The following is a 16073-nucleotide window of genomic DNA, read 5'->3' on the forward strand; positions in this document are numbered from 1 at the left end:
TTGGCTATTTGTGTTTCTTCATTGGAGAAAGTCTATTTAGTTCTTTTGCAGATTTATTGATTGGGTTACTTGGTTTTTTGGTGTTCAGCGTTTTGAGTTTTTTATATATTTTAGATATTAATCCCCTGTGAGAGGAACAGCTGACAAATATTTTCTCCCACTCTGTAGGTTGTCTCTTCACACTTGTAATCATTTCCTCTGTTTTGCAGAAGCTTTTGAGTTTAATGGCACCCCACTTATTGATTCTTAGTTTTCTTTTAAAAAAAAAACTATTATTTTTATGTGGTGCTGAGTATTGAGCCCAGTGTCTCCATGTGCTAGGTAAGCGCTATAGCCCTGAGCCACAGCCCAGCCCTGCTTCTTGAGCTCTAGGAGCCTTGTTAAGGAAGGTGGTGCCTGCACCTCCGTGATGGAGTGTTGACTCTGTGTTTTCTTCTGGCAGTTGCAAAGTTTCTGGTCTAATTCCTAAATCTTTGATTCATTTTATTTGACTTTCATGCAAAGTAAGAGATAGGGATCTATTTTATTCTTCTACACATGGATATCCAGTTTTCCCATTTGATTAAAAAAGCTGTCTTTTCCCCATATGTATTTTTGGCACCTTTGTGAAGTATCAGATGTCTGTAAGCATGTACGTTTGTCAGTGTCTTCCATTCTATTCCATTGGTCTTCATGTTGATTTGGTGCCAATACCATGCAGTTTTTGTTACTATAGCTCTGTAGTATAATTTGAGGTCAGGTGTTGTGATCCCTCCTGCTTTGCTTCCCTTGCTCAGTGTTGCTTTGGCTATTGTGGGTCTCTTACTCTTTCAAATGAACTTTAGGAATCTTTTTTCTAGTTCTGTGAAGAATATCATTGGTATTTTGGTGGAGACTGCATTGAAACTTTATAATCTTTTGGTAACATGACTATTTTAACAATATTAATTCTGCTTATCCAAGAACATGGGATATCCACTTTCTAAGGTGATTTTCATTTTTTTTTCTTCAGTGTTCTATCATTTTAACTGTAGAGGTCTTTCACCTCCTTGGTTAGAATAATTCCTAAGTATTTTTTTTTCAGGTTATTGTGAGTGGTATAGATATCACGATTTCTTTCTCAGTATAATCAATGTTGTAGTATAGAAAAATCCTGATGTGTGAATGTTGCTCTTGCATCCTACTACCTTGCTGAATTCATTATCATCTTTAGAAGTCTTCTGGTGGAGTGTTTTGGGTCTTCCTGATATAGAATCATGTCATCAACAAACAAATAATTTGACTTCTTCTTTTCCTGTTTGTATTCCTTTAATTTCCCTCTTTCTTGATTGCTTTGGCTAGAGTTTCAAGGGCTATAGTGAATAGGATTTGGACAGTGGATATCCTTGTCTTCTTTCTGATTTTGGAGGAAATGTTTCAGTCTTTCTCTGTTCAATATGAAGTGAGCTTTGGGTTTGCCATATAGCCTTTAGAATACCACACTAGGTGCTTTCTATCCCTAGGTTCTCCCGTGTTTTTAACATGAATACCTGCTGAATTTTATCAGAGGCCTTTTGTGCATCTATTAAGAAGATCATATGGTTCTTGTCCTTAATTTTATAGAAGTGGTGAATTACACTTATTAATTTGTGTATGTTGAACCAGATTTGTATCCCTGGGATGAAACCCACTTGACCATGTTGTACTATTTTCTTGATATATTTGAATGTAGTTTGTTAATATTTTATTAAGGATTTTTGCATCTGTGTTTATTAGGGGTATTGGTCTGTATATTGTTTCCTTTTAAATTTTTTTAGAATTTGTTCTTTTTAGTTGTACATGAGAGTAGAATATATTTTGAAATATTATATATACATGGAGTATAACTCCCATTCTTCTGGTTGTACATGATGTGGAGTTACACAGGTCATGTATTCATATATGAACATAGGAATGTTATGTCTGATTCATTTTACTGTATTTCCTGTTCTCACCCCCTCACTGCCCCCTGCCCTACATTTCCCTTTGTCTAATCCAGTGAACTTCTATCCCCCCTCCTTATTGTGTGTTAACATGTGAATGTCAGAGAGAACATTTAGCCTTTGGTTTTCTGGGACTGGATTATTTCACTTAGCATGTTAGTTTAGAGTTCCATCCATTTATTGGCAAATGCCATAATTTCATTCTTCTTTAAGGCTAAATAATACTCCATTGTATATATGTAGCACATTTTCTTTATCCATTCATTTATTGAAGGACACCTAGGTTGGGTCCATAGCTTAGCAATTGTGAATTAAGTGAAGTGGACACATCACTATAGCATGCTGATTTTAGGTCCTTTGGGTATATGCCAAGGAGCGGGATAACTGGGTCAAATGGTGGTTCCATTCCAAGTTTTCTGAGGAATCTCCACACTGCTTTCCAGAGTGGTTGCACCAATTTGCAACTCCACCAGCAACATATGAGGGCACATTTTTCTCTACATCCTGGCCAATGTTTATTGTTACTTATATTCTTGTTAATTGCCATTTTGACTGAAGTGAGATGAAATCTCAGTGTAGTTTTAATCTTCATTTCTTTAATTACTACAGATGTTCAACATATTTTTATGTTTGTTGACTGATTATATTTCTTCTTTTGTGAACTGCTTGTTCGGTTCCTTTACCCATTTATTGATTGGGTTATTTAACTTTTTTGGTGTTAAGATTTTTGAGTTCTTTGTATATCCTGGAGATTAATGCTCTTTCTGAGGTGCAGATGGCAAAGATTTTCTTCCATTCTGTAGGCTCTCTCTTCACATTCTTCATGGTTTCCTTTGCCATGAAGATTTTTGGTTCAGCATGTTGAGTCTTGATTTTACTTTGTGTGCTTTAGGAACCTTATTGAGGCATTCTGGTCCTAAGCCAACATGATGGAGATTTGGGCCTACTCTTTCTTCTGTGAGGTGCAGGGTCTCTGCTCTAATGTCTAGGTCTTTGATCCACTTTGAGTTGAATTTTGTGCAGAGTGAGAAATAGTGTTTAATTTCCTTTTGCTGTATATGGATTTCCAGATTTCCCAGCACCACTGGCTGAAGAGGCCATCTTTTCTCCAATATATGGTTATGGCACTTTTGTCTAGTATGAGATAACTGTATTTATATGGGTTTTTCTCCGGGTCTTCTGTTCTGTACCATTGGTCTCTTTGGTGCCAGTATCATGCCATTTTCGTTACCATAGCTCAGTAGTACAACTTAAGGTCTGGTATTGTGATGCGTCTTAGGATTGCTCTAGCTATTCTGGGCCTCTTATTTGTCCAAATGAATTTCATGACTGCTTTTTCTATTTCTCTGAAAAATGTCATTGGAATTTGAATGGGAAGTGCCTTGAGTCTCTATATTACTTTTCAAGGATCATCATCAAGGCAATTATTTCATTTCTCTATTCTGATTTCTGATTTTCTGGAAGTGGAAGTGGTTGACAAATGCAGGCCCAGAATCAAGCAGAGAGAGACAATGACACACAGAGGCCACTTCCTTCCCTTGGGAGTTCACTCTGAGGTTGTCACCAGACTCTGCTTTCAGCGTTCCTCTCCTGAAGTCTTAGTTCCCACAGCTACTCTCCAGCCTATCAAATGGGAAAGCTTTCGCTCTAAAACCTGGAACAAGACAGGGATGCCCTCTCTCACCACTTCCGTTCAATGTGTTACTGATAGGCGAGGCATGCATCAAACCTAAAAAAAAATTTCAAGGTAAAATTTTAACTTAAAAATAAAACTTGTTAATATTATGTCTTTAAATAATTAGAAATGAAGAAAATAAAAGACATTAAAATAATGCAAAACCTGAAGTGGAAAAAAGTTATGAATTATTAAAAAAGTATATATATATTTACTAACTAATCCTTTTAGTGAAACATGTATAGCATTTAATTGATGCATACTCGACTTTTGACAGAAGATACAAGTTAAGATCCATTTGACAGTTTTTTTTTTTTATTCATTGTATACAAATGGGGTACAACTGTTGTTTTTCTGGTTGTACATGAAGTAGAGTTGCACCATTTGCATAATCATACATGTATATAGGGTAATAATGTTTGTCTCATTCTATTATTTTTCTTTCCCCAATCCCCTCCTCACCCCTCATTTTCCTCTATACAATCCATCTTTCCTCCATTCTTGCCTCCCTCCCACCCCCCATTATGTATCATCATCCACTTATCAGAGAAATCATTTGACCTTTGGTTTTCTGGGTATGGCTTATCTCACTTAGCATGATATTCTCCAGCTCCATCCATTTACCTGCAAAGGCCATGATTTTATTCTTCTTTATGGCTGAATAATATTCCATTGTGTATATATACCACAGTTTCTTTATCCATTCATCTATTGAAGGGCATCTGGGTTGGTTCCACAATCTAGCTATCGTGAAGTGAGCTGCTATGAACATTGATGTGGCTGCATCACTGTAGTATGCTGATTTTAAGTCCTTTGGCTATGGGCCAAGGAGTGGGATATCTGGGTCAAATGTTGTTTCCATTCCAAGTTTTCTAAGGAATCTCCATACTGCTTTCCAGAGTGGTTGCACCAATTTTCAATCCCACCAGCAATGTATGAGTGTACCTTTTACCCCACATCCTCACCAACACCTATCGTTGCTTGTAGTTTTGATAATAGACATTCTAATTGGAATGAGATGAAATCTTAGGGTAGTTTCAATTTCCATTTCTCTTATTACTAGAGATGTTGAACATTTTTTCATGTATCTGTTGATTGCTTATAGATCTTCTTCTGTGAAGTATCTGCTCATTTTCTTATCCCATTTATTTATGATTGGGTTATTTGTATTCTTGGTGTAAAGTTTTTTGAGTTCTTTTTATATTCTGGAAATTAGTGCTCTATCTGAAGTATGTGTGGCAGAGATTTTTCTCCCACTCTGTAGACTCTCTTCACATTGTCAATTGTTTCCTTTGCTGACAGAAAGCTTTTTAGTTTGATTCTATCCCAATTATTGATTCCTGCTTTTATTTCTTGTGCTATGGGAGTCATGTTAAGGAAGTATGGTCTTAAGCCAACATGATGAAGATTTAGACCTACTTTTTCTTCTATTTGGTGCAGGGTCTCTGGTCTAATTCGTAGGTCCTTGATCCATTTTGAGTTGAGTTTTGTGCAGGTGAGAGGTCAGGGTTTAATTTCATTTTGCTGCATATGGATTTCCAGTTTTCCTAGCACAATTTGTTGAAGAGGCTATATTTTCTCCATCGTATGTCTTTGACTCCTTTGTCTAGTATGAGAAAACTGTATTTATGTGGGTTTGTCTCTGTGTCCTCTATTCCATACCACTGGTCAGCCTGTCTATTTTGGTGCCAATACTATACTGTTTTTCTTACTATTGCTCTGTAGTATAGTTGAAGTTCTGGTATTGTGATACCTCCTGCTTCGCTCTTCCTGCTAAGGATTGCTTTAGCTATTCTGAATTCATTTGATAGTTTTTAGGGTCATCTTAAGGCAATGAAGCATCTCTACTCTGCCATTACTTAGTACAGAAGTATTTCAGATATTTAATAATTATTTTCTGTACTGTTGACTCTCCTGCTTCTTAAGTACTATAATTCTTTTGGGCTTTGCTCATTATTAACACACTGGGAATGTGAGGACCAAGGAGTTTACTGTTTGGTGTCGAAGGCCAAACAGTACTGTGGGATGCAATTCTAACAGTGTCTGGGTCCAATGGCTTTCACAATGTATCTATTTATAGTACTTTTCATTTTAAGTGAATTCACTTTCTGAAGGGTACACGTACCTGCTTGAAAAGCAGGAGCAGCGTAGTTAAGTAGGTTAAAGACTGAATAAACTTTCATATGTGAAAAACACTTGGAACAGGGCCCAACACAGTCACTTCTAACATATGAGCCATTATGATGAAGATTATTATTATTGTTGCTATTATTAGTTATTCTATGCAACATATGTCCTATTTCTCCTTTTTTAAATTCCATGTCCTTCCACTCACAAATGAATAACATTTGTTCATAACTAATACTAATGAGAAATGATTCGATAATAAATCAAGTTAAATCCTTTACAAAGGCCAGATGATGTTTTGTGAGTGAGGCAAGAGAAAGAGCAGTTGTCGTGAGGAAAGTTAATGGGAGAGTGAATGCTCGTAGGGAACGCGTCGTGCTGAGATGTCTATGGCAGCATGAGGGGAAGTAGCACATAGAATAATAAGTGGCACAGCTAACCAAGCAGAACTCAGCCATGTGACATGAGGCATGATGCTACATGCTTAGATGTATATCAAGGCTTAGCAAAGGATCTTGTTATCGCTGAAAGAAGATATACTTTTGAAAGTAATTTTTAAATTGCGACTTCTGGATGGAACTGATTAAAATGATGGTTAATTAAGTGATTCCAATACAGGAGAAGTTGAATAAGGACTAGCAGTTAAAACAGCAGGCTTGACATACAAAAGGGACCATAACTTTGAGTATATAACTCTGCCTTATGATGTCCTGTACCTTAAACAGAGAACTCTGATGGACATAACTTCAACTTAATTCTCTGGAAGGAATCTTTGGCTCTTAGAACTTTAGGTATAAATCTTATCAGAAGTATGGCAAAGGAACATAACACTAAACATAAGGCTAAAAACCACATTATGTATTTTTATTTACTTTTAATATATATAGCACTTATAACAGAAGTAAATATAGTTCATCTGCTCTAACCCCTTACCCCTTTTACTTCATAAGAAATTCTGAACTGCATATTTTTAAGACATTACTTCTTGGGGCACTGCCTTCACCGTGGAATCTTGCTCTGTAAAAGGATCCAGACTTCCCAAGGCCTTCATCCCAAAGAATGCCTTCCTCCTCAGCATTTCCTCTACTCTTCCAGTATTTATACCACTCAAAATGCTGTAATGCTTTTTCATATGGGATTTTAGTCACTAAACAAGTCTAAAACTTAGATACAAATTATTTTTCTAGAAATATAAAACTTTATGCAGGTATCACATTGATAACATTAAATGATTCACTTATACTGTGCCATCTTCCCATCAAACTAGAATAGACTTGCTAGCTCCATAATTAGAGTTTGAAAGCCCTCCATTAGACATTGGGCATCACTTTCTCTTCTGGCAGTGAGGAGAGGCCACACCCAGAACCTGAGCTTCCAGGACCCTGCGAGTTTCAGCAGTGACCAAGTCAAGGCAGGGGTCATGGCAGTGAGAATTCCTTGTCAAATTGCCTGTTCTTTCCCTCCTATTGGATAGACTAGAGAGTAGCTGTGGGAACTAAGATTTCAGGAGAGGAACACTGAAAACAGAGTCTGGTGACAACCTCACAGTGAACTCTCAAGGGAAGGAAGTGGCCTCTGTGTGTCATCATCTCTGTGGTTGATTCTGGCCCTGCGTTTGTCAACCACTTCCACTTCCAGAAAATCGGAAATCAGTATAGAGAAATGAAATATCTGCCTCCGTGATGATCATCCCATAAAAGACTGGGGAGGGATTGAAAGACATTCTCAAGACATTCTGTACATTGACATTTTCTTAAATGTCATGTGCTTGCCTCTCATTATTCTCTTCTGATCCTCACCAGAATCATTAGCAGAAGCTCAATAGTAACTTCAATAGATTGTCATTCATTTCTAGTAATAATTACTACATGATTTAATAGGATAATTTTCCAGCAAACGTTGTTAAATGCAAGAACTGGGAACATACTAATGGTCATTAAAGCAGAGTGGAGTTTAACCTCAAAAGTGATGACAAAATACAGATTTTATGAGACTCTATCATTCTTTCTGGAAATTTGAGAGTGCCTTAGCACATACTAGATGTCACTGTGGACCTGGTACCTGGGTATCCATCAATCATGGCCCCTCACTATTGCACTTCATTTCTAATACCTTGAGAATCATCTGAATGTGGGAAACACAGGGAAAGGAGTCAATGTTTGATAGCTGGTTTCTTGGTGACAGAATATGTAGCTCTGATCATTCTTGTAATGGCTATAGATACTGTAAAAACTCAATGCTTTTTCAGGAAAGATCTCAGAATTGGGATGAAGTTGAATATAGGAGGGAAGCAAGAGATCCCCTTGATGGTGTGCACTAAGTGCTAGAAAGCCAGGGAAACAATGCCTTCCAGATTTGAAGGATGATTTTATAACTGACTTTTCATCAGCAAACATGAACTCATTTCCCCTCTTGCACCAGGTCCTGGACTTTCCCAGATGTCTTTGGTTGACAGTTCTTCACACTCCAGGAAACAGCTACACAATGAGTCCATGTAGTTGGCAGGTAAATGATCACTGGATTTAGAGTCAGATGTTTGGCCCAGAGTTTCAGCTTTGCTCCATTACATACTTTTGTCTGTGTGATTCGTGATTGTGGGTCTTGGTGTCTTGGGATGTTGGACAGCTATTAACTCTCCTGAGTTTGAATTCTTTCTTATTCCTAGAAAATAAGCATAATATCTAGGACTTATGTGAAGCCCAATTTTAAAAAATGTATGTGTATACATTTGCACATCTTAAAATGCAATGGAAATGTGACAGTTATATCATGTCTTCTTTTAATCCCCAGTGGAGACAGCACATTTGGAAGGTGGCACTCACTTTCTCTAACTGAAATGAACTTTGAAGGACACAGCTACTTCATGAAATAGACAATGTTAAATGATGACCAGAAAAGAAAAGAGAATATTAAAATATATCACACGGAGGACACACATATATTGTGTTAACACAATTCTGCTATCTAACTATTTTCTTACACTGTTTCCATTTTTCATACAGTAAGCCATATCGAAGCATTTTAAAACACAGTGCACCAAAAAATCAGAATGTCAACCAACCAAAGCTGCCTTCAATATGTGGCTTTTCATTTCAAAATAGCTAATGGATACTCTTGATATTTGTTGAAAAGTATAGGTTTAAATATTAAAAACAAACACTAGGTATTGTGGAAGCAAATCTATGTACATTCCAAATCACTAAGATAAAAAAGAAATAAAATTTCCACACTAGAATAAAAAAGAATAAGAAAATTGGAAATATAACAGGAAAGAATAAGAAGAGGAAAAAATAACATGATAAAAAGTGGACAAAAGCATGAATCTTGAGTGAATTAAACTCCTACTAGATGACATCAAGTTTTAAATAATTAGTTAAAAAATTTAAAAAATGCATCTCTAGAATACTAGAAGAAGCCCACAAAAAATAAAGTTAAAAATAAAGGAATTAGAAAAATATGCAAACTGGTGTGTAGCTTGGGGGCAGAGAAGTGCCTAGTGTGTTGAAGGCACTGGGCTCTGTCACCAGTGGAAGGGGAAAAAAAAGGGACCAAATGTTTTGAAAAAGTTGTTAAGTCTGCTGGGTGTGGTAGTCCATGCTTGTCATCTCAGCTATTCTGGTGACTCAGGCAGAAAGATTGTAAGTTCCAGGTGAGCCTACGCAACTTATTGAGACCCTGCCTCAAAATAAGAACTAAAAGTGGCTAGGAAGGTAGTTCATTCATAGAGCACTTGCCTAGCATGCACAGGACCCTAGAACAGTCCAGGTACTGGGAAAAAGAAAAAAGAGCAAGCAAGCAAGCAGGAAAAGTTGTTAATTGGTATTAAGATGATCTGCCAGGAATTGTAGAGTTTACTGTCTGATGAAAAGATTATTTTATACTGACAAATGATACCATACACCATCATTTAACCATTATGCATTCTTTTGTACTGAACAGTAGCATCAAGATGTGCAAAATACCTGCTAATAGTAGTAGAAATTTGAAATGGCTAAAATCAGAAAATTTTTGGCATTAATTCAATGCCAAATATGGCAAATTTCACAAAAATATACATCAAGATGTCTGCTGAGATTTTCTACATTTCCGTTTGCATATTTACTTCAATAAAAAGTTTACTTAAACCAAAGACCTTTGTGACTATTGAAACTGAGCATGGTGAGCTCTCAGAATGTAACCTTTTGAGCTATGATGCAAGGACCAGTGTTACACTCTCTACTATTCTGACTCTCTAGGTTAATTATTATTAATGCCTAATCAGTATTTTTCCCACTCTGTATTTTATAGGGCTTAACCGTGATTTTACTTATTTATTTTGGTGGTACTGGGCATTGGTAGCTCTACCACCAAGCTACAACCACAGTCTGCAACACGCTTTTCGTGCTGCCCTGGTTATAAAGGGTAGTGGTGATATGGTCTTGAAGTAATAGTTTCCTTAAGGGCTTATAATTATCTATAATTATCCATGGCAGCAGAACAGAGGACCTTCTGGTTTCCATTTTCCAGAGTCTTTCCTACTTGATAAGGTTGCCTGTGTTTTCAGTCCTGTAACTTCTGAATTTTCTCTGAGGTGCATGTCTAATGTTCTCCCTGTCAGTCATTATTCTTCACTGTCCTTCACCCTGTTCACCTGCTTATGACCGTCCAGCCTACCTCATATTCCAGAGCCCTACAGCTCTTCAGTGAAATGACTTACTTTCAGAATTTAAAATCCAACTTTCCCATTCCTTTTCCTTTCTATTTTTAAGTTGAAGCAATTATCTGCCAGTGACTCCAGGCGTCTACTTCCTTGTCAGGATTACAATGTTTTGGCATTAGCATCAAAAGATAATTTAAACAATTTTATCCCATCATCTCAGATGTGTAACATCTATAAAAACTTCAGCTAGCCAGGCTCAGTGGCTCTCGCCTGTAATCCCAGCTGCTCAGAAGGCTGAGGTAGGAGGATCTCCAGTTCAAACCCAGCCTCAGCAAAAGCAAGGGGCTAAGCTACCCAGTGAGACCCTGACTCTAAATAAAATACAAAATAGAGCTGGGGATGTGGCTCAGTGGTCCATTGCCCCTGAGTTCAATCCCTGGAATGAAAAAAAAAAACCCAAAAAACAAAAAAAATTAAGTATAGCAAGTAAGGTGTAATAATACAAACAATGAGAATTAGAATATAATTATAATATTTATTAATTTTAATTAACAATAATATATGTAAGATCTAGATTATGATTTCCAATCCATTTTAGAGTATCCATGTGTCAATTTTGCTGAAATATTTGCAGAGTTGCAAACTTAGGACTTAATGGGTTGGGTAGATATGGGCTTAAGCAGCCGTCCGGCTCTGAAGCGGAGTGCATCGCTCCTTTTACTAGACTCATTCCTAGGGAAATACTGTAAAGGAGGGGCCCTGAGCTGCTCTTTCCCACTTACTTGTGTCATAGCTACTACTGGGCTGGTATCTGGCTGAGGACCTAGAAACTTGAGTGTGTAATTAAGTGTCTGGCATAAAGCAAAAGGTAGAGAAAATGGTCATTTTAATGTAGATTATCATTATACGAGGTATAGGAGGGTATAATGAAGGAAAAGGTCTGAACTGTTCAATAAAGTAAAAGTGTGGCTTCACTTGTTAGAACATACCAAGAGAGAGGGTAAGGTAAGTAGACCCCCAGAGAGGTACAACAGGGCCCATTTAAGATTCAAAAATTTTAAAGAGGCCCCAAATTATTTTGTTTTTTGGTTTTACTTTTTTTCCTCAGTCCCTTGGCATTTCCTGGTAACCTGGTTTTTTTTCTTCTTCTTATTTTGTTTGTTTGTTTTAAAATATTTTCTCCATCCCAATATCCTATACTTAATTATTATCTCATGCCGAAAATGGAAGCTCAAAGTGCCCCAAAGGCCTGACCTGGAGCCAGTGTTACAGGAGTCCTAGGACAAGGGGTCTGGCTGCAGAGGGCTAAGCCAGGGCGAACCACCCTTCCCAAACTGCCAAAGAGAAGAGCAGTTTGAAGGGCAGGAAAGGAGTTTTAATCAGAGTGGCCATGCCAGACAAGCACATGTAGTGGTACCGTGATGGAAGCTCTGTCCTAAAGGGACTGGCAGTAACTTTGAGGTTTTGGAGGAAAGAGGAACAAAGGCAGTGTCTGGGTGAGGGAGAAGTAGAAGGGCTTAGGCAGACAGGTCAAGATGGCAGATGAGGAGGTCAGGGGCAGGGCCAGAACAAAGGAGCGTGAAGAGGGTCTTCTGATTAGGTCATCTTCCTGGTGGACACAAGTGCTCGTGGATGCAAGCGGGGACCCAGTCAGACAGACACTTCCCCACTCCTAAGTGGGGGACCCAATAGAAAAACTAAGACACATGGACAAAGGGGACACCAATCAATAATAGTGAGGAGAGTGTAGACAGAGGAGATAAGGAAAGGAGGAAATTCCAGAGACTATAAAACAGCAAGCCCAAACTCCCGCATTGGATCCCCAGCCCTGGGGCCCCTTCTCTTAGGAGAAGTCTATCTGTATCTCTGTTGCTTTTGCAATAAACCTACTTCTTGCTTGCTATCTCTGTGTCCTGTTCTTCAATTCTTTGCTGAAAGGAGACAATGAATCCCATGCCCCTGGATGGTAACATGGGGGCTTGTATGACTGGGGTGTTGCATAGAGTTAAATCATCCTGATCTGGCAGGGTCAGTTGATCGTGATCTCAGGACTTATTCTGTGAAGCTCTGGGAAGGCCTGTCATTGCCTGAAGTGGGTGATTCGATGTCTAACATGAGATGACTACTTCTGCTTGGGGGCAGCCTTGGTTTCATTGTAAGATAACTGTTCCCGTGTAGTGGGGCAGCATCTACATGGGCTGATCTACTCTGGGAAACTGACTTTCAGGGAGCAGTTATGGTTCCTTGTCATAGAGATGCTAATCAATCAGGCCTTTTGTTCCTGGAATCCAAGAAAATTAACTGCAAAAGGAAGTGGCTGAAAGGAAAACAGCTAAGGAGGCAAGTGGAGTCAAAGAGGGACAAAGTGGAGTTAGGTAAACATGGAGCGAATAAAACTTGTATTACTGACTTTTAGATGAGCACTCCTTGAGTGATTAATATGCCATGTGGTAATAAAGGAGACAGGTACAAGGAAGGCAGAGGTGCCAAGCTTTGTTATGCTTTTAGTTACCTCTTGGGTATCTGCAGGCCCAAGTGAAGAGTTGCTACTTTTTAGCAAATGCAGCTTCCAATTCTGAGTAATATTAGGAAGGAGCGAAAACAAAGGTCTGAGAACTGGCATTGTAACATATCTCTTGGCTGCCCCATACTGACCAAATCTACATATTTATATTCTTGACTTTTTGTCCCTATAAATTGTAATGCTTCTTGTAGGATGGGTGAAGGCAGATTAACTGTCTTCCCAGTTTGAAACTATATCTCTCAAAGGAAGATAGGTAGAACCCTAGCAAGGAAGTAAGTACCAGCTCAGCAATGTGAGTTGCAAATTTAATCCAGTCACAGGGAGGGAAACTCTTTGCACCTGCTTCTAACATTGCTGCTATACTTACATGTTTTAGCCCACTGTGTTGTAGGGATGGGTGAACTTATTTGGGAACTTTAGTCCACTTGTTGCCTTTTATTAGTGGAAAACCTAACAGAAGTCTTGTTTCCATCTTAAATGAGATGGAAAGAGACTTTCCATTTAAACCTTTTTAAAGTCAAGCATTGTGTCGTTACACGATTCTCCTAATCTATGTCTTGGGACAAGGTTAGAAATGTCCTTGGTAGTTGCACATTATATGGGGAAACAGGAGGAGAAGTAACTGCTGGCGTTGGAATTGGCACATTTTGGTTTCTGAAGACCAGGGGAGATGGCTTATAGTGTTTTCAAAGTAAAGGTGTAAAGTTCATGGTACATTTTCCTTCTCTTTCACTGTTTCAGAAGAATAGAATTTTGGCTAATCATTACCTTCCATGTGTTCTGATATCAAAACTCAGATATTCACCTTTGATATTTTAGATGCTAATCTTTAAATAGTTTCTTTCTTTTTCAGTTTCCAAGATGAATAGGGTGTTGTAAGTGTGAAGTTTTAGTTATAAGAATAATCATTCATGGACTACTTTTTTTTTTTTTTCTTGGTCAGCTTTGCCATCAAGTGCCTGTGTGCGGTTTTCTTTTGTTTACCCTGCTTCATGGCTCTACAGATCATTCAGTCTGGCTTAATTCCTTCACCAGTTTTGGAAAGCACTTCACTGGTATTTCCTTAAATATTGGTTCTATTTTTCCTCCTCTCCCTGATTTCTACTTCCATCTATGCCAGAGCTCTTTTCGCATGTTCCATTTTTTGTTTGTTGGTTTGTTTATTGTTTTTGTACCAGGGCAGGGGCACTTAACCACTGAGCCACACCCCCAGCCCTTTATTACTTTTTCTTTTGAGACAAGGTCTTGCTCAGTTGCTTAGGGCCTCACTAAATTGCTGAGGCTGGCCCTGAACTTGCAGTTCTCCTGCTTCAGCTTCATGAGCTGCTGGGATTACAGGTGTGCACCACCCTGCCTGGCTTCATGTTCCATTTTTCTTTTGTTCTTTGGTGTAGTACTCTTTCTTTGCAGTCATGAGCTCCCTACCCCCCTTTTTAAATGGTGACAGTTTTCATCATTTCTAATTTTCCTCCTGGATGTTTTCCACATACAAGTCTTCTGGTTCTCGAGCTGTCTTTGCTAATCTAATGTGTTTAACTGCTGTGAAAGTCATTCTGCTCCCCTGTGCTGGAGCTCAAACCCATGGTTCTGAGCATGCATTTTACTACAGCATTACATCCCCAGCCTCGTTATTTGTCTTATAAGAAATAGGGTCTTGCTGTTTTCGCCAGGCTGTCCTCAAACTCATTATCACTGAGCTTAGGCCTTTTGTATATCCGGGACTATAGATGTATACCATCATATCCAGCTTTAATTCTTAAATTTGATTGTTAAAGATTCTTATTCTTCAGCAATCATCTATGTTAAAATTTGTTTTATTAACTATATTCATCGGTTGTTTTAAAGTCAATGTTTGATAACTCCAGTCCGCATTTCCTATGGATCTATTTCTATGCTCTCATTTTTGGAATTTTAGGTCTAGTTTTCTGACATGCCTGGTAATTTTTTATTGATAATTTGGTTGATGATATTACCTTTGAGAGTGTATTTAACATTCTTCTTTCAAAGTCTGAACAGATCACCTTCTTAGAGCAGAGGCTGGTCTGTTTTGGTTTTCCTATACTTCAGGACATCTGGGATCCCAAAACCTAGGAGTTTTCAGGGATCCTTATCATTGCTGGCTCACAACTTTCAATACTGTCTCCCTCTCTGAGAGTCTGCTGAAATATTTGAAACAACAGTGGTTTCAGGAAGACCCCTCTAGCAGTTTCTTTCTGCCCCATGGTTCTGTGTGGCCCCATGCATGTGCAGTTTGTGTGTTCAAATACTTGGTGAGGAAAGGGCGGGCGCTGCGTTTGCTCCAGTGCTTTTCCCTCCTTTCCAGGATTTTGGTTCCTCACGTTCTGGTTGTTTCGATTGCCCTCATCAGAGAACACTTTACATGACTTCTTTTGTTTGGTCTACTTTTCTGGTTGTTCTCAGGAGGATGACTTATTTGGAGCAGCTAGTCCACCATAAGCAGAGAGAAAGTTCTTAATAGATGACTTTGGTTTTTAAAACAGAAAACTAGATTTATTGCAGTTAGTATTTCAAACGTCTTTTACAAGCTCAGCTCACCTTAAAGCCTTACTCTAAATAAATCTGTTTCAGAGGTCTTTTGTAAATTGTTTTGTGAAACATTTTAAACATTTATAAACTTGATGTGCATTTTTGCTTTGAAACCTTGAGCTGTTTAACTATTGGTTTGATGTACTTAATCATTTTCATACTTAATTTCAAATCTTCCTAAAATTTAAATGTTTGTCCATTAAGGAAATGATTAATTTACTGCTAACAACCTGGAATTTACTTTTCATTTTAGTCAGCTTTCTATCACTGTTACAAAATACTTGAGAAAATCAACCCGAAGAAGGAAAGGTTTATTATGACTCATGGTTTCAGAAATTTCAGTCCATGGTCAGCTCACTCCATTGCTTTATGGCTTATTGAAAGGCATAAGCATCACACTGGAAGGACAGGATGAAAAGTTTTTAGTTCTTGGAAGCCAGGAAGCAAATAAAGAGTAGGGAAGGAATCAGGTGTGGCAAGGTTTATCCTTCTAGAATGCACCTCCAGTGATCTACCTCCTCCAATCAGGTCCAGTCTCGGAAAGTTTTTCTCTCTCAGTGGTATCATAGGCTGCTGATTAAGCCTTTAGCACATGGTCTTTGTGGACATTTTATACCCAAA

The sequence above is a fragment of the Sciurus vulgaris genome (genome assembly GCF_902686455.1).
Source record: "Sciurus vulgaris genome assembly, chromosome: 9".
In the NCBI taxonomy this organism is placed as follows: Eukaryota; Metazoa; Chordata; class Mammalia; order Rodentia; family Sciuridae; genus Sciurus; species Sciurus vulgaris.